The following is a 24,065-nucleotide window of genomic DNA, read 5'->3' on the forward strand; positions in this document are numbered from 1 at the left end:
GTAACAGAACCCTCAAGTGCACAGTGGGCACCTGGCCACATGTAACATTAACTATACTTCCCATTCTCCCTGTTCGAAAGCACAGCCAGGTGGCTCAGAGGTATCAAGTAGCTGTCTTCTGTAACCTGTCTTAAAAGTTCTCAGCTCAGGGCCTCTGGCCCCTCTTCACCACCCCCTACATTGTGCTGCCTGGAACATATATCTAACAGCTGCAGATCTAGCTACCATCTTGGACCCTGAGGATAATACCATACCCCAAAGTTGGCAGCGTTGTGAATGGGAAGGAGTCTGGAGCTTGTGGAACAGAGAGATCATGCTAACCATGGACTGTCTCCCGCCAGACTTTGACGTACGAGAAAAAAAAGACTTCTCATTTCAGCCACTGTGACTTTGGGTATCTTTTTTCTCATTAGTTTACCTAACCTAACAGACACAAAGTTTAATTCCACTATTACAAAATCTCTTAGGGAAAACAGACATATTAAAATTGAAAATCTAAACCAAAAGCGACATTCCAGTCAATAAAATTTCCATATGACACAGCCAAAGATTTGGACAGCCTCTCCAAGCTTCTATAAAATGAATCGACTTGACACGTTTCAGCTGCATGTTTTTTAAAGAGTATGTCATGTTCTATAATAAGTGTTGAGTTAAATCTTTTTTTTTTTAAAGAGCCCTCTGTAAAGAGAGCCCATATGCACTGTGCTAAGTACAGAGTGTTCAAATATAAATTAAACTAGCACCTCTCCTCAAGAAGATCACTAGCCAGGAGGAAGACTCGGGGAGTAAGAAAAGATAGAGCAGAAGAACTTTGTTTTCTATTATGAACCTTGTGATATGATTTGGCTTTTTAATTGATACTGTACATGTACTTTGAAATATATATATATATAAAAGATGTAGTAGGCAATTTAATAATACATGACTGTATTTTAATAAAGCACCAGTATACAAAAATACATAGTTTGATCAGATTTTTTTTTAAGAATGTGTTGTTTATCACATAGAAAAATGCCCAAAGGATATATATCTAAATGCTAACTGTGGTGATCTCTGGGATTTGAGGTGATAAGTTTCTCTTATACTCATTCATCTATATTGTCAAAATTGTCTACATTAAACAGGTATTTCTTGTTAGTATTTTAAAAATTAAGTCATTAAAAACATAAAAGCGGTAGCTAGGATTCCTTGCATTATTATGGAATCCCAGGCATGATACTGGGAACGTCACCTGTGTCACTTCATCTACTGTCACAGCAACCCTGCAAGGTGGGTAGCATGCTCATTTCACAGATGAGAAAGGTGGGACTCGAAGGGGACTTTTCCACATGTAGGAAGAGAAACAGCCAGGATCTGAGTCCTGCTCTAGCTTCTGTGCCCATGCTCCACTACACCATGCTGCCTCCTGCACTCGGGGCTCAAACGTCTAGTAATTACATCTCTACAGTGCTGCTCTCTCTTATGCCACCGTGTAGAACCTGCATCTTCATTTTATTTGTTTTGGGGCAGTCTCATATCATAAATTAATTGGGCAGGAAATCTCACCTAATCCTGTGTCTTGTATAAAGAAAGAGCCACTGAGTGGTTTTCTCATAGCACTGTTAAGTTGATGGCTATGTCTTAGTGGCAGGGAGAGACGAGGAGGGACACCTGCATTGAGAACAAGAGAGAACTGGCAGAGAAGCCATCAAAGTAGGAGTCAAATCTAATTCTACCTGTAAGTAACCAACTAGAACCACTAGGACCCTGGGGTCTCAGACTCAAGCCAGACCACCTGAGTAGTGCTCTAACATCCTTCTAGGGAAGAGAACCAGCTTTTTATATTTAAATAAGAGTGCTTTAGAAGACTATAGATCTGGGAAGCTTGCAGACACCCAAACCAAGGCAGCTTTGGCAAGGAGTGGCGGCAAAAGCTTGCTGATGGGCAGCATCTCACCAGACATAATTTAGGCCCAATGTGTGTTAAAAGCACCATTGCTGAGGAGGTACATTAGCTTGGGGGTAGGCAGAAAGATGTTGGTGGGCAGTACAAGTAACCCTCCTATACCAGGTCTGAAACCACTTTAGAAGTTGTTACGTTTTGCTCTGAGTGGTGCAGGCTGGACTCTTCAAACTCGGTATAGCATTGGTCCCCTTCAAGTCACACCCCCCCCATGTGATACATCAGTGAAGTCAGTGGGGAAAGCTGACTTCATGTTAAATGTTCAAACATGGGGCATCTGGGTGTCTCAGTGGTTGAGTGTCTGCTCAGGTCGTGATCCTGGGGTCCTGGGATCGAGTCCCATATCAGGCTCCCCACAAGAAGCCTGTGTCTCCCTCTACCTATGTCTCTGCCTCTCTTTGTGTCTCTCATGAATGAATGAATAAATAAATAAATAAAATCTAAATGAATGAATGAATGTCCAAACATATGAGGATAAGAACTAATAAAGCAGAGGAATTCTGGGACCTTAAGTCCCACTGTTTCCACTGAACCTTTACCATCAAAACAGCTGTTCAGTGGAGCCCAACACAGAATGTTCTTAATCCAGGGTCTCTGCTTTGACTTACAGAACCCTCCCACTGGCCCTTCAGACACTAGGCTGTAAGAACCATGAAATACCCTAGACTGACCATCTCTAATCTCCCATCCATCTCCAGGGCCCCATCAGTTGGTCCAGTGCCTATGTCCTACCCCTTCTATTCCACAGTGGAATCTGTTCCGTTCCTGTTCCCACCCATACCACATCACCATCCTCATCTCTTTTTCCTTTTTTTTTTTTTAAAAAAAGATTTTATTTGTTTGAGAGAAACAGTGAGTGAGAGAGCACAAGCCGGGGGGGGGGGGGTAGGCAGCAGAGGGGGAAGGAGAAGCAGACTCCTCGCTGAGCAGGGAGTCTGATGCGAGGCTCAATCCCAGGACCCTGTGACCATGACCTGATCTGAAAGCAGATGCTTAACCAACTGAGCCATCCAGATGCCCCTCTTTTTCCTTTTCTAAAATGTGTGTCTTACCAGGCTAGTATAAAGGGCGTCCAGCGAGAGAGAAGAAAGGTCAAGGTTCATAGATCAGAAATGCTCAACTTCAAAAGCTCTATACCTCAGCTCCCCCATTCACCAAGAACCACAGTCAACCATGGGAGAAATGTTGCTCACTGCCAATTTACCCATAGGAAGGACCATTCTCTATATCCCAAATTGGAGGGAAGGGTTATTTTAGAGAGGAGCATTCTCCTTGTTCCATCATAGCCCAGGGGCCAGAAAGTCTACCCTGTAAGACTAGCCTGGTACTATTAACAGCTGTCAAGATGCCAGGTAGAGTTCTGAGGAACAAGGGTCAGCCCTTCACCAGAGGGTCCCATGCCCCAGCAGGTCAACTCTTACAATGCTGGGCTTGGCCCACAAACCACGAGGCCCCACCCTGCCTGACTGTAGCACCCACCTTCCTCTCTGGGAAGAAGGCACTCCATCATGGGTGGAAAAGGATCAGGGGTTAGTTAAAGTCTCTCAAATACAACTAACATCCAGGATCAGAATTGTCACCAGGAGAGAATGCAGGTTGTTACTTAAGAGAGCAAGACTCCTCCCTGTTAACATTGCTGCCTGAGAATCTACTGACTTGTACCAGTTAAAGATATCAGCTGCTCTGGGTACAGGAAAAGGTCAGCAGTCTGCTAGACAGGTGAGAGGGACAGGGAGAGAGAGGGAGAGGGAGAAGGTGGGTAGGGGAAGGAGAGGGAGTGGGAGGGAGAAGGAGAGATAAAGAGATGCTCCTATAAAGGAAACCAGGATGGAACTTCTCTCATTTTCACATCCCCACTCTGGCCATAAGTCTACCCTTCCAACCACTACTGTCACCATCACTGCTGGTATCTATGAAGCACTAACTACACACCAGGCACTGTGCTAAGGATTTTACATGTACTATCTCAATCAAAGCCTCACAAAATGGGTACTGTTTCATCACTTTTACAGATGAAGACACTGCCGCCAGGTGAAGTGAGGATATTCCTCAGAGTTACACAGCCAGGAAGTGGCACAGCTGGAATGATTAGCTTCCACTCCCATGCTTTTTTTTTTTTTTTTTTTTTTTTTTAAGATTTATTTACTTACCTTAGGGGAGGGAGGGAGAGCACACAAACAGGCAGAGGGGCAGAAGGAGAGGGAGAGAAATCCTCAAGCAGACTCCACACTGAATACAAAGCCTGACATGGAGCTTGATCCCAGGACCCTGAGATCATAACTAGAACTTAAATCAAGAGTTGAACACAGCCAACTGGGTTACCGAGGCGCCCTTCACTCCCATGCTCTTAATGATGATCTTAGTCTATCCCACATGCCCATCTTGCTCAAGCATCTACCGTAGAGAATTACAGAAACAAGAGAGGAAGAAACTCCTTGGAAAGGTTCACAGAATACATAAGGCTACCTGAGCTGTAAGCTATAAAGAGACAGGGTAGGTCCAAGGGAAAGGATCAGGAGAAGACCGTTCTCAGTAGGAGTGAATCACGGGGTTTCAGACCAAAGGGAAAAAGCCCTGACACACCTAGGAAAGAGGGAATAGTCCCTTGCAGCTGGAGCAGAAACTTCATGAAGGGAGAAGATGGAATGTCAGTGGAGGGCTGGGGCTGGACTGGAAACGGCAGGCCAGAAAGCCAGAGACAGGCAGCAGTGACACAACAGTAACCTTTATGATTCCCCAGGGGAGGCGGTGAAGAATGAACCACGGTATTGGGATGAGGAAGATGGGGCAGCAAGATGGAGTCATTAATCCCATGAACAGGGAGAAGAAGCAGCAGCCAATGAGCTCTGGGAAATCTCCCTGGCTTCACATCACTCATTTGCTCTGCTGGGTACCTGTATGTCATTACTCTCCCGGGAAGGTACGAGCGAGCATTCAGGAAGTACAGGGGCCTTCAGAGGTGCCATTCCCCCTACCTCTGTGCCAACATACACCCACCAACTCCTGGCTTCCAGGAAGAACCAAAGCTTTCTCATCCCCTTCCAGCTCCCCATAACCACCTGGGAACAAAATTCCTTCACCTCCAGGTACAGTCACCAGCTCACATATTACCAACTGCCACTGTCTGGACCACATGCAGATCCACAGTCCTGACGTGCTGAGACCAGACACCATCTGCCAAAGCAGCCTGGTCCTGCATTCATCTGGGACAACGGACAAGCCCTAGATATCAGTGCACTAAGCTCCACGATCTCAGCCAAGGGCATGCAGCAGAGAGGTTAGGGAATGACTCGGGCTAAGAATGAGGCCAGAGAGGACGGCATCGGTCAGTGGGATTCCTGGGGCCAGCTAGTGTGTTGTTCTGGAGGGCCAGTCCTCAGGTGCCCGGACTCTAAGCACAGCATTGAGACAGGCTGGTTAGCAGGGCTGTGGCCCCAAATGGGGCCTTGATTCAAACCTGGAGAACATCCAGGGCTCGGGCCGCACCCCACTCTGGCTGGCCTTCTGGGAACCCGTGCCACAGGGAAGAGGGGAAAGATGCATATGCAGAAACCAGCACCCGGGCAGCAACTGGAAGCACTGGCCTTCCCCATGCTGTGCCCACGTCTGTGCCTGCGACAGGAATTGACAGTGTGAGGGCGGGATGTCTGCTGCTCTGTAGGGCCAGAGGATAGAGGGGACACGATAGAGAACTCATATTTATAGACAGACAGTGGCTTGGTCTCAAGAGACACAGTACAATTCATCAGCCTGTTTCAAGCTATTTTTCAGTGACCCCTTTATCAGCCCCAGCTTTCCACGGGAAGCCCACTTTCATCTCTTCTTTGGATGCAGGCTGCCCTTCCCACCTCTCCCCTTGCTGCTGAGGAAAGGTCTTCCTACAGCCAAGCTTCTTGTGATTAAAACAGACAAACTGGTGTGTTTGCAGGATTCCTCGCTCTCTCCAACATCCCCAAATCCGACAGTCTCAACTTGGGCACCTCCGGCAGTTGCCATCAGATGCAAAGTAAGCTCAGATAACACAGCTGGGACTCTGGCCCCAAGCTCGTCCAGACACAGATGTCACCAGCAGGAATCCGACAGGCAGAGGCAGAGAGTTTGCACGGCTGTTCTCCTCATTAGAGAACCTCTCTGCAAACGGCCCATGCGGGGCCCACGCGGACTGGGTAGGGCTGCCAGGTCTCTGTCGTGACTCAGAAACACCCGGCCACAAACTGAATAAAAAAGAATCCAAAGAGCAGCAGCACATCAGGCCTTTGATGAACCTGTCAACGAAAAGTCGTTCTTCTTTCTTGGCACGTGGGCCCGGGGTGTTGCTGCTGCCCCACTTCTCCAAGACCCAGTGTCCCCAAGCTCTGCCTCCAGAGTTCCCCTGGCAGGTGGGGCAGGTTGCATTTTCAAAATGGCACACCACCTCCTATTTTACATGCTTTCCTCCAACGGGATCTGGACACTCCTCCCAGGAAAAGGCAGGTCTCTGTCCCCTCTGCATCTCTGCGGGTCTGAGACTCACGGTAACTACTAGAACGCAGTGTAAGTGACACTGTGTGACATCTAAGCCAGACCAGAAAAGATGGTGCAGCCTCTGCCTTGTTCATTGCAACATCTGTGCTTGAAGCCCTGAGCCACTGTGTATGAAGGCCAACTTGGAGGGGTTACACCACCACCAGCGGCATTAGCCTTCGAGTCCTCCCAGCCCAAGCACCAGACTCATGTGTGAATGAGACTTCCTGATGATGCCTGCCTCCATCTGTGGCCTCACCTAGAGCCTCCAAATTGTCCCAGCTGAGGCTCCAGACACTGAGAAGCAGGAACAATCTATTCCTGCTAAGCCTTTTCCAAACTCCCAACCCTGTTTCCAGGAGAGTAATGAAATGGTTCTTGTTACGGATGGTTTGTTCTGAAGCAACAGTAATGGAAACAGTTGGTGGCACACTTGTGAGTCTATTCTCATATCTGCTGCTAGCAGAGAAGCAGCTGTTCTTGGAAACAGTATTCTTAAAAAAAGAAAAGCTCCCATTTATTGAGCATTTACTTTGTACCAGGCATTATGCTAAGGGCTTATGTGCATAATTTCATTTCACGCTCATTACAATGCTATGAGTAAAAACAAGGATTATCCTCATTTTACAGAAGAGGAAATGGGCTCAGAGGTCAAGGACCTTGCCCAAAGCCAGATCTACCTGATTTGGAGCTCTGCTCCCCAGCTGTTTGGAGACAGGAGTTGTTTCTATGTGGAAGACTCAGATACTTAGGGGCATGGCTTTCCTGTTCAATCGTCCCGGAGTGGGAAATTCCTAAAGAACCCAGGTGATGGGGGTGCTCAGGTGGCTTAGTCAGGTACTAACTACCTGCCTTTGGCTCAGGTCATGATCTCAGGGTCCTGGGATTAACCCCCATGTCGGTTCTCCGCTCAGTGGGGAGTTTGCTTCTCTCTCTCCCTCTGCCTTTCCCTTTGCTTCTGCTGTCTCTCTTTCTCTCTCAAATAAATCAGTAAAATCATAAAAGAAAAGAAAAAGAACCCAGGTGACAGAGGCACAGCACTGATAAACACTTAACCATGGCTAAACTGGGGCAGTCCCCTCCCCTAGAAAGTCACTGCCATGGCCCGCCACCCTATTACCAATTCCCTTGAACCCCACTCCTTCTTTAAGACCAACTCCACCATCAACACCTGTCAGAAAACTGCCTTCTCTGGACACCATCTCATGTCACACCTTGGCACACTATTCCATACTGCATCATGCTGTTCTGGTTGTTTGGGCGTGTTTACACAGTATGGCTCCAGAGGATGGAAAGAATGTGGTGGAAGTGACGTCTATGTTACGTATGTAATAAAGTGATGTGCTGTATTTCCTATGGCATGTGCGTCATCATGGGCACGTCAGTTTCTCATGAGGACCTGTAGGTTGAGAATCATAACCGACACACAATGCAAACACCCTAGGCTCTGTAGCCTGTGCTTCACCCAGGGCACTACAGAGGAGAAACGATTTTAGGATGGAAGAAGCAGCAGCAGGACCCACCACAGATACCCGTTGCCATCACCTTAAAGGTAAGGAAGTCCAGCCACAAAAGCTCAAAACGATGGGAGTTGCCATTTTGAACCCCAAGTCCTTAATAGTCCTGGAAAGCTAAGAAAACACACATTAAAGTTTCCTATGAGTCACTCCCCAACCTCTCATCTAGGAGGAGGGAGAGGCCAATCCCAAGGAATGCCTCGGGCTAAGGCTGGCTTTGTTCTGACTCACGGTCTTCCTGTCTACGCTAAGGCTGCCTTTCTGAGTACCTTCCTTCCACCTCCATGCCCACTAGGATGGGTGAGATGAGTTTTGTGCCTGTACCTTCCTGGCCTACCTCCAAAGATGACTCTATAAATCCTATCCACCATGTGATGGGGTTGAGGATCTTACCATGGTCAGTAAACTCAAAACCACACAGAGTTTCAACGTGGTACACCTCACCTTCTAGAGGAGAACCAGTCTTTTGTTTCCTTCCCTGCTACCTGGAAAGGTATGACCAGAGGGAACAGGAGGCACACTGAGGACAAAGCACAAGCTGATACCTCACAAATCCTCCTCTGCCCCATGGGATATGTGTGACATTCCTCAAGCACTCCTGGCTCCCTTAAAATTAAGAGAAGGGAAAAACAAATGGTTAACTGATACAGGTCACAGTCCTCCAAGACAGGAGTCTCCATCCAGTGTACCAATGTCTTAGTGATTTACAGGGGAAAAGCATTCTTATCAGTAGCCTAACTTTCAGAGACTCATAATTCAATTTCCTGGAGGCTTAACATCACCCTCCCCTCCATGAGCGATGTGGGAACCAGAGGCTGAAGGGAGAGTAATCAAAATTACATTCCTTTATTACCTGCAGCCCACTGACAAGGACCTAAGGTAGGTGGAATATAACATTCCTCCAAGAAGCTCCCAACTGTCTTAATGTTAGTGCCTTACTAGGAGGATAAACACTTGAACTTACAATAGCCAGGCCTCTAGTATCCTGTAAATCTTCCTCAGTAGATGGAAATCCTTTTGGACACCTCCCTTTGTCCTTACCTCCCCCAGCTCTCAAGTATATAATCAGCCATTCCTCACAGTCTCTGGGGCTCTTTCTGCCCATGGGTCCTGTCCTTGTGCTTTAATCAAATCACCCTTCTTGCACCAAAGATGTCTCAAGAATTCTTTCTTGCCGTTGGCTCTGGACCTCACCAACATTCCAAAACTACATCCAGCAGGCATAATGGGCATAACCAGAAACTATTGGGAAAAAGCTCGAATGCTTCTTTCCTGCCCTCTCGAAACCTCCCATGAGGAAAGGTCCTGGAATACATTCCTTATCCTGGGCAGGGACATTCTTACTCTTCCTACAAGGTCATTATCAGTGACTTTCCGGTTCCCAGCTGCTATTCCAACATACTACATATAAAATCAAGCACCAAAAAAGCTAACAAGGAACCTGAAATTTGCCAAATTCATGGTCCGTATGACCTGGAACCTTGCATATAAAGCCAGCCTTGTATGTAATGATCACAGGGCAGAAAGGTGTCCAACGGGGGCAGAGGAGTGGCAGCATCCAAAAGTAAATCAAAATTAGTTGGACTCTAGTTAATTTGTCAGGCATCAGAGGGTTCATATGCTCCACAGAAACACTTGTGCCCTCCCATCCACTGCCCCCACATAAGGAAATTCATCAATTCCCTGCTTAAAATGCCTTTCTAAAAAGCATTTCTGTCAGAATGAATTTACACAATTCCAGTCCAGCTCCCTCCACTATCCTCCCATCACAATACCTCGAAAATACTGGTGACAACAAAGTCAAAACTCTTCATGAGACTGGAGAAGGAACAGCTGGGAAGCTTCACTCATGTTTGGGTGCTGTTCCACAAGCAATCAATTCAACTCAGAGCATTAAGGGATAAAGGATGGAAAGTTAAATTTCTCCTTCACGATATTAATCTAAAAATAGAAGCGGGCACTACTAGCATGCCTAGCTATCCTCCACGGGGAATGCAATTGCCATGCTGGTCCAACACAGTCCACCTGGTTACAAACTCGGCTGTAGAAGCAACACCCCAGGAGGGCCTGCTCACCTCCAAGAGGACAGGAGGCTAAAAGCCAAAGGATCCCAAAAAAACCACACAAGGCTCTAATATCAACAAATATGGCCAAACCCTTTTTGAACATTTACATTACTTTTCTAAAAATTTTTAAATTCCAAGGGGTGCCTGAGTGGCTCAGTTGATTGGGCATCTGACTCTTGGTTTCTGTTGGGGTCGTGATCTCAGGGTCATGGGATCAAGCCCTGCACCAAGCTCCAGGCTCTGTGTTCCAAGTTCAGTGCAGAGTCTGCTTGGGATTCTCTCTCTCTCTCCTCTCCCTCTGCCCCTTGCCATACTCCTGTGCACTCTCTAAAATAAAATTTAAAAAATTTTTTAAATTCCATAAATAAGCATCTGTGAATTTATCTGAAATCTATCTATATTTCCCTTGTTTAAACGAAAGCAAAACCACAATATTAACATAAGCAAAAACAAGAGTCAAATAATGTGGAAACTTCTGTTACAGTCCAATTTTTGGAGAGCTGTATATAAGCCTAATATTGGTCGACAAGGAACACTAACAAAAGCAAAGCTGAGGCTACCAAATGATGGATAAGATTCACATTGTGCTTCTGGAGGGGCCCTGGGGAAAGAGGAAATGAGATAGTAGCCCGCAGCTCCTGTGCATTTGAGGACCACTAGGTCCAGGGGTGCCAGGCCCCTGGGTTGGAACAGTAAAGGATTCCCTCCCTGCAATTCCAGATATGGGGATGATCTGCCTCACAAAGGCCCCAAGACCAGGTTTAAAGCCAGGGCCAGCCCCAGCACACCCGGACTCTGGTGAGTCACAGGGTCCATCCTACAGAGCAAGCTACTAGAAGTGGGTCTCCTATTCTGCAATCTGCTCTGAAAGAACAGAGAAGACAGACCACCACACGAGTGCTGGAGAGCCTGGACTTGAGGTCAGGGCCGCTATTCTCTAGCTATGTGTTCTTGGGCAATGCATTAAACTTATCTGAGCCTCAGTTTCCTCTACTGCAAAATGGGGCTATCACCACCTCTACCTGGAATGCCTTAGATAGATACTGCTCCAAATAAATTCTATAGCACCAAACACAAAATATGATTATTCTTCATCCCATTTCTAGGACTACTGCTGGTGCAGGGGAGTGGAGGGCTATTTATTGCTGTCAGCATGAATAATAAGCTAAGGGAAAAATCAGATGTCACTAAGAATCTTAAGTCATTGGAGAAAAGCTTATTTTGGAAAAATTTTAGTTGATTTTTCACTACCATCCATGGGACTTGATGTCATCAGCTGCCATGTACTTGCAAAAGACAGGCTAATTTATGATTAATTTTATGATTTTGAACAAGAGAGGGGAACTGACAATGACAGAGATTGTTACTGATCCTCCATGGGATTCCTATTCCTAAGCACAGAGAGCCAAGCCAGGAGCTGATTACTTAAGAAAAAAAAAAAAAAAGGATTTTTAATCTGATTTTAAAATGGGCAGAAGACCCTCTTTCCCAAAGAAGACAAATACCCAACAAACCCATGAAAAGAAGCTCAATATCACTAATCATCAGAGAAATGCAAATAAAAACCACAATAAGGCATTACCTCACATCTGCTAGGATAGCTATTGGTGAGGATGTAAAGAAAAGGGAATCTTTGTGTGCTGTTGGTAGAAATGTAAATTGTTGCAGCCACTATGGGGAACAGAATGGAGGTTCCTCAAAAAAATGAAAAGCAGCCCTACTTCTGGGTACATATCCAAAGGAAGTGAAATCACTATTTCCAAGAGGTATCTGCACCCCCCATGTTCACTGCTGTCTTATCCACAAAAACCAAGATATAGTAACAATCCAAGTGTCTATCCATAGCCAAATGGATAAAGAGGATGTGCCACATACACACATATAATGGAGTATTAGTCATAAAAAAAAAAAAAAAGAAAATCCTGCCATTTGTGACAACATGGATGGACCTTGAGGGCATTATACAAAATGAAATAAGTCAGAGAAAGATACAAACTATATGATCTCACTTATGTGGGGAATCTAAAAAAAAAGGCAAACTCATAGAAACAGAGTAGAATGAGAGCTGCGAGGGGTTAAAGGGTAGGGGAAATGGAGAGATGCTGGCCAAAGGGTACAAACTCCCTGTTAGAAGATGAATAAGTTCTGGGTATCTAACGTACAGCATGGTGAAAATGGTGAGCAATACCCTACTGGGGAGCCTGGCTGGCCCATTCAGTGGAGCATGTGACTCTTGATCTCAGGGTTGTGAGTTTGAGCCCCATGTTGGGTGTAGAGATTTCTTAAAAATAAAATCTTAGGGAGGCCTGGGTGGCTCAGCAGTTTAGAGCCTACCTTCAGCCCAGGGAGTGATCCTGAAGTCCCAGGATCGAGTCCCACATCAGGCTCCCTGCTTCTCCCTCTGCCTGTGTCTCTGCCTCTCCCTCTCTCATGAATAAATAAATAAATTTTTTAAATAATAAATAAATAAATAAAATAAAATCTTAAGGGCACTGGGTAGCTCAGTGGTTGAGCATCTTGCCTTTGGCTCAGGTCATGATCTTGGGGTCCTGGGACTGAGTCTCACATCAGGCTTCCCATGGGGAGCCTCCTTCTGCCTCTCCCTAGGTCTCTGCCTCTCTCTCTCTGTGTCTCTTATGAATAAATAAAATCTTTAAAATAAACAAATAAATTTTAAAAATCTTTTTAAAAAATACTGTATTATACACTTAAAAACTGCTAAGAGGAGTAAATCTTAAATGTTCTCACCACACCAAAAGATGGTAATTATGTGAGGTGATGGATGTGTTAACCAAGCCTACTGTGGTGACTATTTCGCAATATATATGCAGATGAAATCATCACACTGTATACCTTAAACTTACACAATGTTACATGTCCAATTATATCTCATTGCAAGTGAGGGGAAGGGTGGGGAGTCTTCACAGTTTTTTCTTCCTGAAAACTGAAACACCTGGCAGAGCCTAAACACTGGTCTCTTCTACAGAACCCAGGGAAGAAATGATTGAGTTCATGTGAGTGGGCAGGATCCTCCATGGGATGATGCAGACTGGGCTGCTCAGCGGTGACCTCTGGGGCTATAAGCAAAGCATCCTCGATTCCCCGGAGGGTGTGGAAATTCTTATCCCGCTGTCCTCCACAATACTCGGGACCTAGCTGGAAAACGTGGCAGGATAACAGGCCCCACTGTCAGGGGCCACGGGTGCCTGAAGGAAAGGACACATGGTCACGATAACCAGGCATTCCCAACAGCCTGACTTTAGGCAAATTACTCACTGTCCCCTGGTCACAGCTCTAAGATTCCTTTAAGCTCTAATCTTATCAATAAACACAAAAGGGAGTTATGAATGACTGGAAACTGAAGACTCTCAGCTAAGTCCTTTTCTCCTTCTTCTTGGATTCTGAAGGTTAACAGAATGCAGAAACAAACAAAAATAAAATATATCCAGATGGCCTGTACTCAAAGACTGAAGTGGCAGGAGATGAGGTATACAGACAGGAATAGGCAAATCGCATAGAAAGAGCAGTCGCATCTGCACTGTGCAATCTGGGGTAACTCTTTTTCTCTTTTCAATAATACTTTTTCCTGTTACATTGCCTTATCAGGGATATCAGGTTGTAAACAGTCACAAGGATCTTGAGAGAAAGGTCTGAGTTACAAGATCCATCACTGCCAGGGCCCCACAGCCCCATCGGTATGGCTCAGGTCCTATGGTAGACAGATAGGTACAGAGTCAGAACCTCCACAGCTGGGCAATTCCAGAGGCAAATGTTAGGCTTCTGACTATCTGAGCTCCAAGGAACACCTTCCAGCTTGTTCCATAGAAGAGTTTGAGTCTACCCAGAAAGGGACTAGGGATAGAAAAGGCAAGATTTCAGGGCACCGGGGTGGCTGTCAGTTAAGCATCTGACTCTTGATTTCAGCTAAGGCCATGATCTCAGGGTGGTGAGGTAGAGCCCTGGCTTGGGCTCCACACTGAGTGTGGAGCCTGCTTAAGATTCTCTCTCTCCCTCTCTCTCTGCCCCACCTCTCCTCTCTAAAAAAATAACAAGAAGAAGAAGAAGAAAAAAAAACAAAACAAGATATCATAGCAACAATGGAATTGCTGCCAAACATTGGGACTTCTATACGCAAAGTCCCATTTGTGTGTGATTTGTGAGAGAGGGGAAGGAGAGAGCAGAAGAAAATGGATGAAAGAGAAACACTACCTCTGTTGTCCAGAATTCTACTGGGATTCCTGTGTTTCTATAGAAAAAAAATTATCAAAGGAGAAACAACAACCCCACGCCTTAATTTCACTTGCTTCTAAGAAGTAAAAGTAGAGTTTAGGGTAAGAAGGAGATTGACTTTTCTTTGTATTTCAATGTTGAACTAATTTTTACCTTCTGTATATATCCCATTTTGAATTTTAAATATCTATACAGCAACTGGAGAGAATTGTCAGTGAAAACACTGACAATGCAAGAACAAGACAATTTATAGTCAAAGGTACAAGATCACAAGCTGTTGATATAAAGACTAAGGGAATAAATGCAGCCTCTGGAATTACAATAATTATGATCAATATACAGAGCAGTTACCATGTGCCAGACGGTGCTAAGAGCTTCATCTAGATTATTTCGCTGAATCCTCACCTCTACCCTACAAAATGAGATGGGTGGAATTATAATTATTCCCATTTAACATTAACAAAAACTAAAGCACAAAGAGTTTATCATTTGTGCAAGGTCCCAGCTAGCAAGTAATAGAGCCAAGACACAAACCATGTCTCACCCAGAGCTCACATGGGCTCATCTCCAAACAAAGAGAGGGTTTCCATGCTAAACATGGGCTCTAAAGTAGAGTTTGGGCATTGTTTAGATAACATCCTGGGTAGCGGGGAGAGGTTAATGCATGGGAACCGGCACAGTGCTGGAATCTGTGATGACCACACCCCCAAACATTTCCTGAGTACCTACTAAGTGCTGTGCCCAACCAGATGTGGAACAGCTATAAGCAATTAAGCTACTGCACAGAGATGGTAAAAGGACAATTATGCTCCGTTCTCCTGCCAAAGGAAGACCACACCAAAAAATGGTCTCTTCAGCCCACCCTGAATATTCCAGTCTTTAGCAACAAGAATGCTAAGTTGGTCTGGGGAAGCCAGGAGGGGGTGTGCAGAAACCATTCCCTTTGACCTTGGCTGTAGACTGGTGCAGTGGAGAAAAGGGAAATATATTGCCTTCCTCCTGGGGCAAAAGCATTTTAATTATCAGCTGAGAGGCCAGCAGAGCCATAAAACTGGCCAGCTGTCCCATTCAATCAGGCCAAAGGCCATAACAAGACAAGGCAGCATTTCTCAGGGGGCCAAAGCCCTGAGTTAAGGCAGGTTCCAGAGGGAGGGAGAGACACCAGCCTTTGCCACCAGAAGCCCAGACACAGTTGGAAGAGGCTGAGAGGTATCGATCCCCTTCTGTGGCTTCAGCTGAAATGAATCTGCCTTGATCAGTGGGAGCAGTAAAACTCCCCCTGGCTGACCTGAGGAAAGGGCTGCTCCGGGTTGCCTAAAATCCTCATGCTACTTTAAAAAGGGAAACCCACTATATGCTGTGTGCACCTAAAATAACAAGGAAGAGAAGGAAGTTTCTCCTATCCTTGGAAAGAGGAAAAAGTGCAGCCCCGTTACAGAATGTGGTCCCTGTGTGACACACGACACACGACACACGACACACGCTGTTTCATGCCATCTTAAAGAGACACTGCTCTTTTCTGTATTGCCCACGTTGCACAGATGGGGATCCTGAAGCTCCAAGATGCTAGCCACAAGCTGAATGTCAGGGCTCAAGAAGTAGCTTTAATCCAAGTCTCTCTGACTCCCAAGCCAGCGTTCCTTCCATTAGCCCACAGTGATTCCCAAAACCAAGCTTAAGGGGAAATGCTTTCTTCTCAGATCAAAATTTCCAAGTTTCCTACAGAGAGCACAAATCCTAGGGATGAGCAAGACTCAGCCTTAACATGTCTCATTTCTAGGCCTCACTGCGGCGCTCCAGCAGCTGCACCTGCAACTCTTTTGGGGAGGGGCACAGAGGCACTCAAACACTAAGTGGTCCTGAGCCCCCTCTGAAAAGGCCTTACCCTGATTCAGAGAAGTGGGTGGGAAGACAATAGCAAAGTTCTGAGCCAGCAGGATGCCCCTCATTCACCCCCAAAGACAGAAATGGCATTTGACTAACAGTGTCCTGCCTCCAGGATGAAGGCTGCCCTTGGTTACTCGTGAGTCTCCCTCATGATTCATGTGACTGGAGCATCTTGTCTCAGCAAGGCCATCTGTCATGCTCTGGGCAGCAAAGGGGGAGGGGTGCACCTGTGAGCTCCCATCAACTGTTTTCTTCCTAAGCCACTTGGAGAATATTCCTGCCATCGGGAGCTTCGCCCCTGCAACAAGCAGCTACAAAGCAGGGAACCCCGGGCATATGGTAGCCTGACACACAGACGGACCACAGAGTCACCCCCCCAGACACACACATTTGCCTTTTAAGTCACAGAATGTCAGTCCTGGAAAGGACCTCAAGAGATCATCTCACCCAAACCTTTTATTTCACATACAAGGAATCTGAGGATCAGGGAGTACAAGATGTGCCCAGGGCAACCCGGCCCGTCAGTGCCAAGGGCGGCACGTGGGCCAGTGTTCCTTCTACTGCACCAATTCTCCTCCTCCCCAGATGCCCAGTTTATAGAAGTTCTCTATAACGGTGTTGATCCATAACCTTCTCAGAGTCTTAGATTAGTCAAGGTAACAACCCTGTCTCCCAAAATGAACCTACACACATTCTGTATAGATTCCAAGGGTTTCAAGGGCACTATGTTAATAGCCCTTCCGTAATAAGAGAAACGAGTATGGCTCTACATGGAGCTGATGGGGGAATTGCAGGGGATTCCAAGGTAAAGGGATGAGCAACCTGGGGAAGAGGCTACGTTTCCTTCCTGACTCAAGACCACTCATGTCACCTGCTTGCATCTCCCTTTCTCCAGCCACATCTAACCTTGAGCTACCTCACAGGAATGAAGTAAAACACCAAGTTAGGAATTGAAATTTTTCTAAGAGACAGGGAAAAAAGGAGAGACAGGCAGGTTATTGTCTCCTTAGAAGTCCTACAACACAAACCTTTACCCTGAGCAATGACAGTGCCATAGACCAGCTGCAGAAGGTGGAGGTCACTACTGGGTTGTTGCCTAGAGAGAGATGTGGAAAAAAGAAGACCTCATAATTTGACATTCAAGGCAACAGCAGCTCAAATCAGAGGAAACAGATAAAGGGAAAGACACGAAGGAATCATCTGAAATCAGAGCTCACCCAGCTTTAGAAACCCTTCTTGTGGCGTTATAACTTAGGGGCAGAGCATTTGACTGTAGAAGCCCTTCTTGCCCTGAACCTGCCACCTCATGGAGGCTGTTTTCTCCAAGATAATAGCTCAGGGTCCAGACCAAGATCCTTCATTTTCTGCATCAACTGCAACACAGGCTTTACAGGTGTCAAAATGTTGCCCAGTGTCCCATGCCACCTCCTACACCACTAAGCTGCAGAGAAGCCCCCAGAGCCACCACAGATGAAAGCACCCCAAAGCAAGCCTGGGGAAAGGATGGCAAATCTTCCACAAAGAGAACAATTTCCCTCCTGATCCTTCTCAGTGGCCCCTCAGCCCCAGCAACCACAGGAAAGGACCTTGGGAATGTCAAGGGTATCATCTACCTCCTGGAGGGAGCCATGCGCTCGCTGAACATTAGAGTCTGCTGGTCTACCCGCCTGGACCGTCCTGGCCCTACCTCCCCTCACTGCTTTGTTTCGTTCCCTTTTGCTCCCTCAGGAGGTTCTTAGGCATGTCCCTATATTGTCATTCTCATGGTGCCAACACCTCCCCTCCACAGCATGCACTCAGTCCTCACTTAGGTCATTCCCTATGACCCAACGGGGAGCTTGTTAAGGGCAAGGCAAGTGTCTGTTATTGCCTACTATTGTATTCTCAACACCAACCACTCAAATTAAGGAAGAACCATCTCTGTGCAGGAGATGGCCATGCCCAAGGGAAAAGGGGAAAGCAAGATTCCTGGGCAAAGTTGAAGAACTGAGAGCTACAACTTGACCTCCAGGTCAGATCTCCTGGCCTCACCAGGTTTGATTGTTTGCTTCATTTCAGCTTTATTTACTTATGTATTTATTTTGATTTGCAGAACATGCCTCTGTGTTCATGCAAATGCTACCCAACAACTGAACAGAATCATCTGGAGTACATGCCTGGAGGCTGCTGGCTAACCTTAGGGACTGCCTCCTCCAATCAAAATGATCCAATTCATTGAGCGCTTGTATGTTTCTGCCAGGAAAAATCCTCAAAACATGTCCATTACCCTCCAACTCCGAAAGAAGGAACTTGTAGCAAAGAACCACAAAGACCAAAAATGGGAAGGAAAATGGGGAGAGAGATCCAGCAGTACCTAAGCCAGGTTCTGTTGGAAGTATCTCATTTGGGGATACATTCCTGAGACATAAAAAGGTATTTTACGCACTTCTTAAAAAGGCCTAGGAACTGGGTTCTCTATCCAATACTTTGCTGCTTCCCAGATCCACCCTGGGAATGTTTCTTAGTTTATTTTATTGTCCTATAGGAAAAACTGCTGCTATGGCTACTCTTCATCCTTTTCTAGGAAAGCCCTTCCTGCCATATTGCTCTTGGCCGGGATCCCTGTGTCCTACATGCTTCTTCTATTAATTCATTCTTGCACATAGGAATGTGCTCCACATCAGTGTATAGGAAGAAGTACGCCAGAGAGTGGAATCTGGTGGGTCACAACATTCCACAGCACATTCTCGGCCTGGAGAAATCCTATCCAGGGACCACAATCAGGGTCTGTGGCCAGTGTCCAGTCCAGGTATAACCCAGGGCTTAGAATGTTATCACCAGCCTTTGATCAAGGGCAAGATGGAAGCTGTGTCCTCCTTACACTTCCAAGAAAGCACATCTTCCGCTTCTTTATCTTGTGAATTCTTGAGAGAAGGTTGCAAAGGGCACAAAGGAGGGAGGGATACTCTTCAGCCTTTAGTTGGCAAGAGGGGCAGCAAATCAAACAAATCAACAATGCTAGAAGGGGGATTGTGAGGAGCATGGTGGGGAATTCACAGGGTGGGAATACCAGGAGCCCTGAGGTTGGGTGGAGCAGACTGGCAGTGAGTGTAGGCAGCAGGGGCGGTGGCCTGCTCCAGCAGCACCTGGCAGCCCACAGCTGGCTGTGGTGGACACACTGCCAGTGAGTTCCTTGGGGCTGGCATCTGAGGAGGGTGCAGAGAAGAGGGCAGAGGCACTGGAGGTTGGTAACAAGTACACTCTGAAAATACCATCCTTGGCACCCAAAACATTAGTGAACTCAGACATCAGGAAGGGGGCAGGGGCCTGGAGATTGTACAGGGGACGAAAAGCCATGTCCAGGCAAAGTCCCAGAGAATGTGGGACATCCTCTGACAAGAGAAGGGGAGGTTTCACATTTTGAGATCCTGTAATACAGCAGACCAGTTCAAGGGATACTTTCTCTATTCACTCATTTACATGTTCATGCACGTACCTGGAAGCTGAAGACACCAAATCTATTTGGAGGCACCAGGTGACTACTTAGCAATGACCACGGTGATGGGCTATTGGGAGGAAGCAGCCAGGTTTGAGCTGAGCACAGGAAAATGGGTCAGGTCTGGATGGGCAGAGACGAGGCAAGAGCATTCCTGGTGTGGCCAGTTTACCACTCACCTCTGGTGTTCAGCTATGAAACTAAGAGTGAGTCAATCACACCTTAATGAAATGTGGATGCTATGGCTCTGCGAGTAGGGGAATATTATTTCTAATTCCATAAAACCAAAGCACTACAGGGCCACAGGAAATCATGCCATGAAAGGCCCCAGCCGCCCAATGGCAGTGTGCTGGCAACACTGGTGATCAGGAACACATATGGAGGGGTCAGACCTGGCCACAAAGTCTGCTCTTAGGACCCCAGCAGCGAGCCCCTAGAGAAATGCCTGACCCCTTCTGAGCCTCAGTCTCCTCATTTGTAAAATAAATATAAAATAAAGACACAGTCTAAACGGTTGCTGTGGAAATGAAAAGAAAATCTACATGAAATACTTTGTGCCAAAAAAAGAATAAGAAAATAAAGAAATAAAGAAATACTTTGTGCCTGTGGTACCTGGGTGGCTCAGTGGTTGAGCATCTGCCTTTGGCTCAGGTCACCAGCCTTTGATCCTGAGGTCCTGGGATCAAGTCCCTCATCGGGCTCCCTATGGGGAGCCCACTTCTCCCTCTGCCTATGTCTCTGCCTCTCTGTGTCTCTCATGAATAAATAAATGAAATCTTTAAAAAAAAAATGCTTTGTGCCTAACCTAAAGAAAGCACTCAATAAGCATCAGTTGTATTATTATTAGTAGTAGTAGTATTACCATTATTGTTGCTACATATGGGTTTGGTTTAGTTAATGGAGCATATCTAATTAGTGGAATACTGTGCAACTTTTAAATATCTTGTGGTGGAGGAATATTTATTCACACAGCGAGTCACAATATGCTGATAAGTCGGGGAGCACAAAGCATGCTACAAGCAACATGGTTATTATGATTTCCTGTGCACAGTTCTGGGTAAAAACAAATATCGATAAATGCAAAAACTGGAGAAACAGGCTGCTTTTACCTCTATGTTTTTTCTACATTTTCTAAGAAAAGGAAAGAAGTTATTTAGTAATAAAAGCAATAACACAACCTTCACTCTAGGCAAGGCTTTTCATTTTCCAAAGCTTTTTCATATGACCTCATTTTTATACTAATTTAACTTTTAACGACCGTTATCGAACTGTTATTCTTCCAAATGTCTTTAAGCCAAAATCCTGAAATCCATCTACCTACCCCTCCAAAAGGACAATCTTTCCACTAAAAGACCATCTTTCATTGACACCTTTGCTAACAATCACAGGTAGCTGGCTTCCCTCCGAATGACAGAGCAGAGACATAAATACATTTTTAGAACCAGGGCTTTTTGTACGTAGTTTTTAAAGTGACTTTTGAGTTAATGATGCAATGTGGTAAAGTAGTATGAACCATTAGCTAAATCGGAGGTCTGAGCCACACGTCCCAAGGCCTGGTTAACCTTATTTCGCTGTATGATGCCAAACATCTGAAATAAACAGTTCTTTCCAGTGCATGTCCCGCATGGTAAGACTGCCAGCTGCTTCCCCCACCAGCCCTGCTCTCCCTCTTCCTTGGTAATAGACCCTGATTATTAGCTGGGCTCACTGCCACCCATATTAAAGTCCTGCATCTCCCAGCCTCCTCCGCGCCAGCCATGGCTATATGATTACCTTCTGGCCAATTAATGCAAGCAGATGTGTTTCGCTGGACTTCTGGGAGGATCATGGGAGCCAACTCAGCTCCAGGAGCACTGTGCTTCTGCTTTTGTGCTTCTGCTTTTCCTCCTCCTTCAGGCCTGTTACTTGGACCAAGTAACTGGCATTTCAGCAGCCATCTTAGACCATAAGGCAAGCCTGAGGATGCAAGCCATGTACCGGGATGGAGTGAAAAATAGGAGCCTGGATCCCTGATGACACTGTGATGTCCTAAACCCTGCAGACTTCTTTTCAAAGACAAATGAATGTACACCTTGTTTTAGCCACTGTTATTTTGGTTTTTAGGTTAGGTGCAGTCAAACCTAAACTTATTGAGGACTATATATCAACATTGGACGCTGTATGGGTTCCACTGCCAGTTAACAGCATGTGACTTTTTTAAGTAAGTGACCAGGATAACAAAGCATTTTAATTAATCACCTTTCCATCGAGCCTTTCATAACAGTTAGATCTTTATCACCAACTACTTTCTTTTTTTTCCAAAACGACAGCCCCCACACCTACATACTCTTCTCCCTAGTAGGTCTAAGTCAACTAATACATATGATTCACAAAATCTGCCCTCACGTGACAGAGACCAAAATCCAACTCTCTGGAACCCTTAAACAACAACAACAACAACAACAACAACAACAACAACAACAACAACAAGAGAAACAGACCAGCATCCCCAGGTCTGCAAAACACAGAGAAGCCGTGACTCTCCAACTGGCGGGTAAAAACTAGCACATTTCTAAAATGATTTTCCCAGTCATGTGCACAGAGCAATGGGGTAAAAACAACAGTGTCATCAAGACTCATATTGGACTCATACAATCCCAGGCAAAGAGCCACCATAGACAAATGTCAAGGCACTATCCCAGCTTCCATGTGAGATTTATAGCAGGCATCAATATCAGCACCAACCACACAGCCCAATGGACTATGCACATTTCTGAGCATACGTTACCCTGATAGGGTCAAGGGTCATCCTGTACCCTGTGTTAAGTCTGACTCCCGCCATAACACAGTGCACCAGGGGGCTCCTCCCCGGCGATCCTAAAGCCCAGCAAATACAAAGAAAGAACAGAGTTTTGTCTCCTGAATGACAGAATTACACTGAGGTCTCTTGCCATCTCCTGCAGCCAGCAGAACTTTGACAAGCTAACTTTTCCTTCACAAGAGCCTAGACTTCCAAATGTAAATCTCACAGAAGGTAAAACCTTGTGTTGACAGCTTGAAATTACATTCAAATTTGAAATTTCCTGGAAGAAATGATTGGTTTTTACAATTCCATCATCCTAGCTCAAGTTCTTAAAAGGACTCAATAGGTAAGATGAGAGCACTTTGTCTCCTTCTTCCAGCATGATAAATATATAAGAAAATTCAGCTCCTACGTCACATTTTCTACCAATACATCTACTTATTCTTACTCCATCATCCAAAGCAGTATCTAAGCAGAAATGTGAAAGGGCCACCAAAAGTTTTAATTTAATATGTTTGAAGAACACAATCTGGGAGGAAGGAGGAGAATAATCATATTTTATGGAACTTAAATCCACGATATGCATTATATATAACGTTCCATCTTTTGCAAAGATGAACTTTTATTAAGGGAGAAGAGGGCTCAAGTAGAAGAGATAAGTAAGAAAGGCCATTTTAAAGTAACTTGGAAAGTATATTTTGTGTGTGTGTGTGTGTGTGTGTGTGTCTGTATAGTATATATATATACCCACATTTAAATACATAGATAAATATTTACTTTAAAAATGTCTGGAAAGGGCAGCCGGGTGGCTCAGCGGTTTAGTGCTTGCCTTCAGCCTGTGGCGTGATCCTGGAGACCCAGGATCGAGTCCCATGTCAGGCTCCCTGCATGGAGCCTGTTTCTCCCTCTGCCTGTGTCTCTGCCTCTCTCTCTCTCTCTGTGTCTTTCATGAATGGATGAATAAAATCTTTAAAAAAAAAATGTCTGGAAGGATATGCCAAATGTAATAGTTATACTCTCCGAAGGAGAACATTATTGGTTACCTTTCTTTTTTTTGTTTATCTGCGCTTCCTAATTTTTGTACCACAAAAACATCTACTCCACAAAAACATCTACTACTTAAATAATTTTAAAATGTATTTTTTAAAGTAAGCAGATTCACAGTAGTATCGACAGAAAAATAAACCACATCTGGAACAGCTCAAAACAAAACAAAGTCTGAAGGATTTCTGGGCTCAACACTTAAGGAGACAGAGAGCAAAGTTCCTGCAACCAACACCATCTCCCAAAACCCTAATGCCCTCTTCTCCACACAGGATGCTTAAAGTGATTTTAAGCATACCCTATTTAACAAATGCTATCCTCTGTACCACACAGTGCAGGCAAGAGAGAGCACAAATGACCACACAAAAGCCGCACAGCACAGCACCTGCAGAGTCCTCCAAGGAAAGAGACTGGTTTCCACCAACTCACTATGTAATTATGCCTAACACTTGCTTTACAATCTAGTTTATGGATTCTGGATGTTTAATAAACAGTTACTTCTCAGTTCCCTGCTATTAAACACTAAGTAGTTACTACAATTAATAACACCCAGAGGCTATCAGGAGTCTATAATATGACCAGCCAGGTCATGCTCTCCCAGTGGACACTGTTACCTGAA

General features: G+C 45.4%; 1 protein-coding gene across 2 annotated transcripts in view; it reads right to left on the bottom strand.

Moving 5' to 3' along the window:
- MAP3K9 (mitogen-activated protein kinase kinase kinase 9) overlaps positions 1-24,065 on the bottom strand; it is a 74,649-nt gene that overhangs the window by 42,434 nt on the left and 8,150 nt on the right. The window lies entirely within an intron of this gene.

Source organism: Vulpes vulpes, chromosome 6 (assembly GCF_048418805.1).
Source record: "Vulpes vulpes isolate BD-2025 chromosome 6, VulVul3, whole genome shotgun sequence".
In the NCBI taxonomy this organism is placed as follows: domain Eukaryota; kingdom Metazoa; phylum Chordata; class Mammalia; order Carnivora; family Canidae; genus Vulpes; species Vulpes vulpes.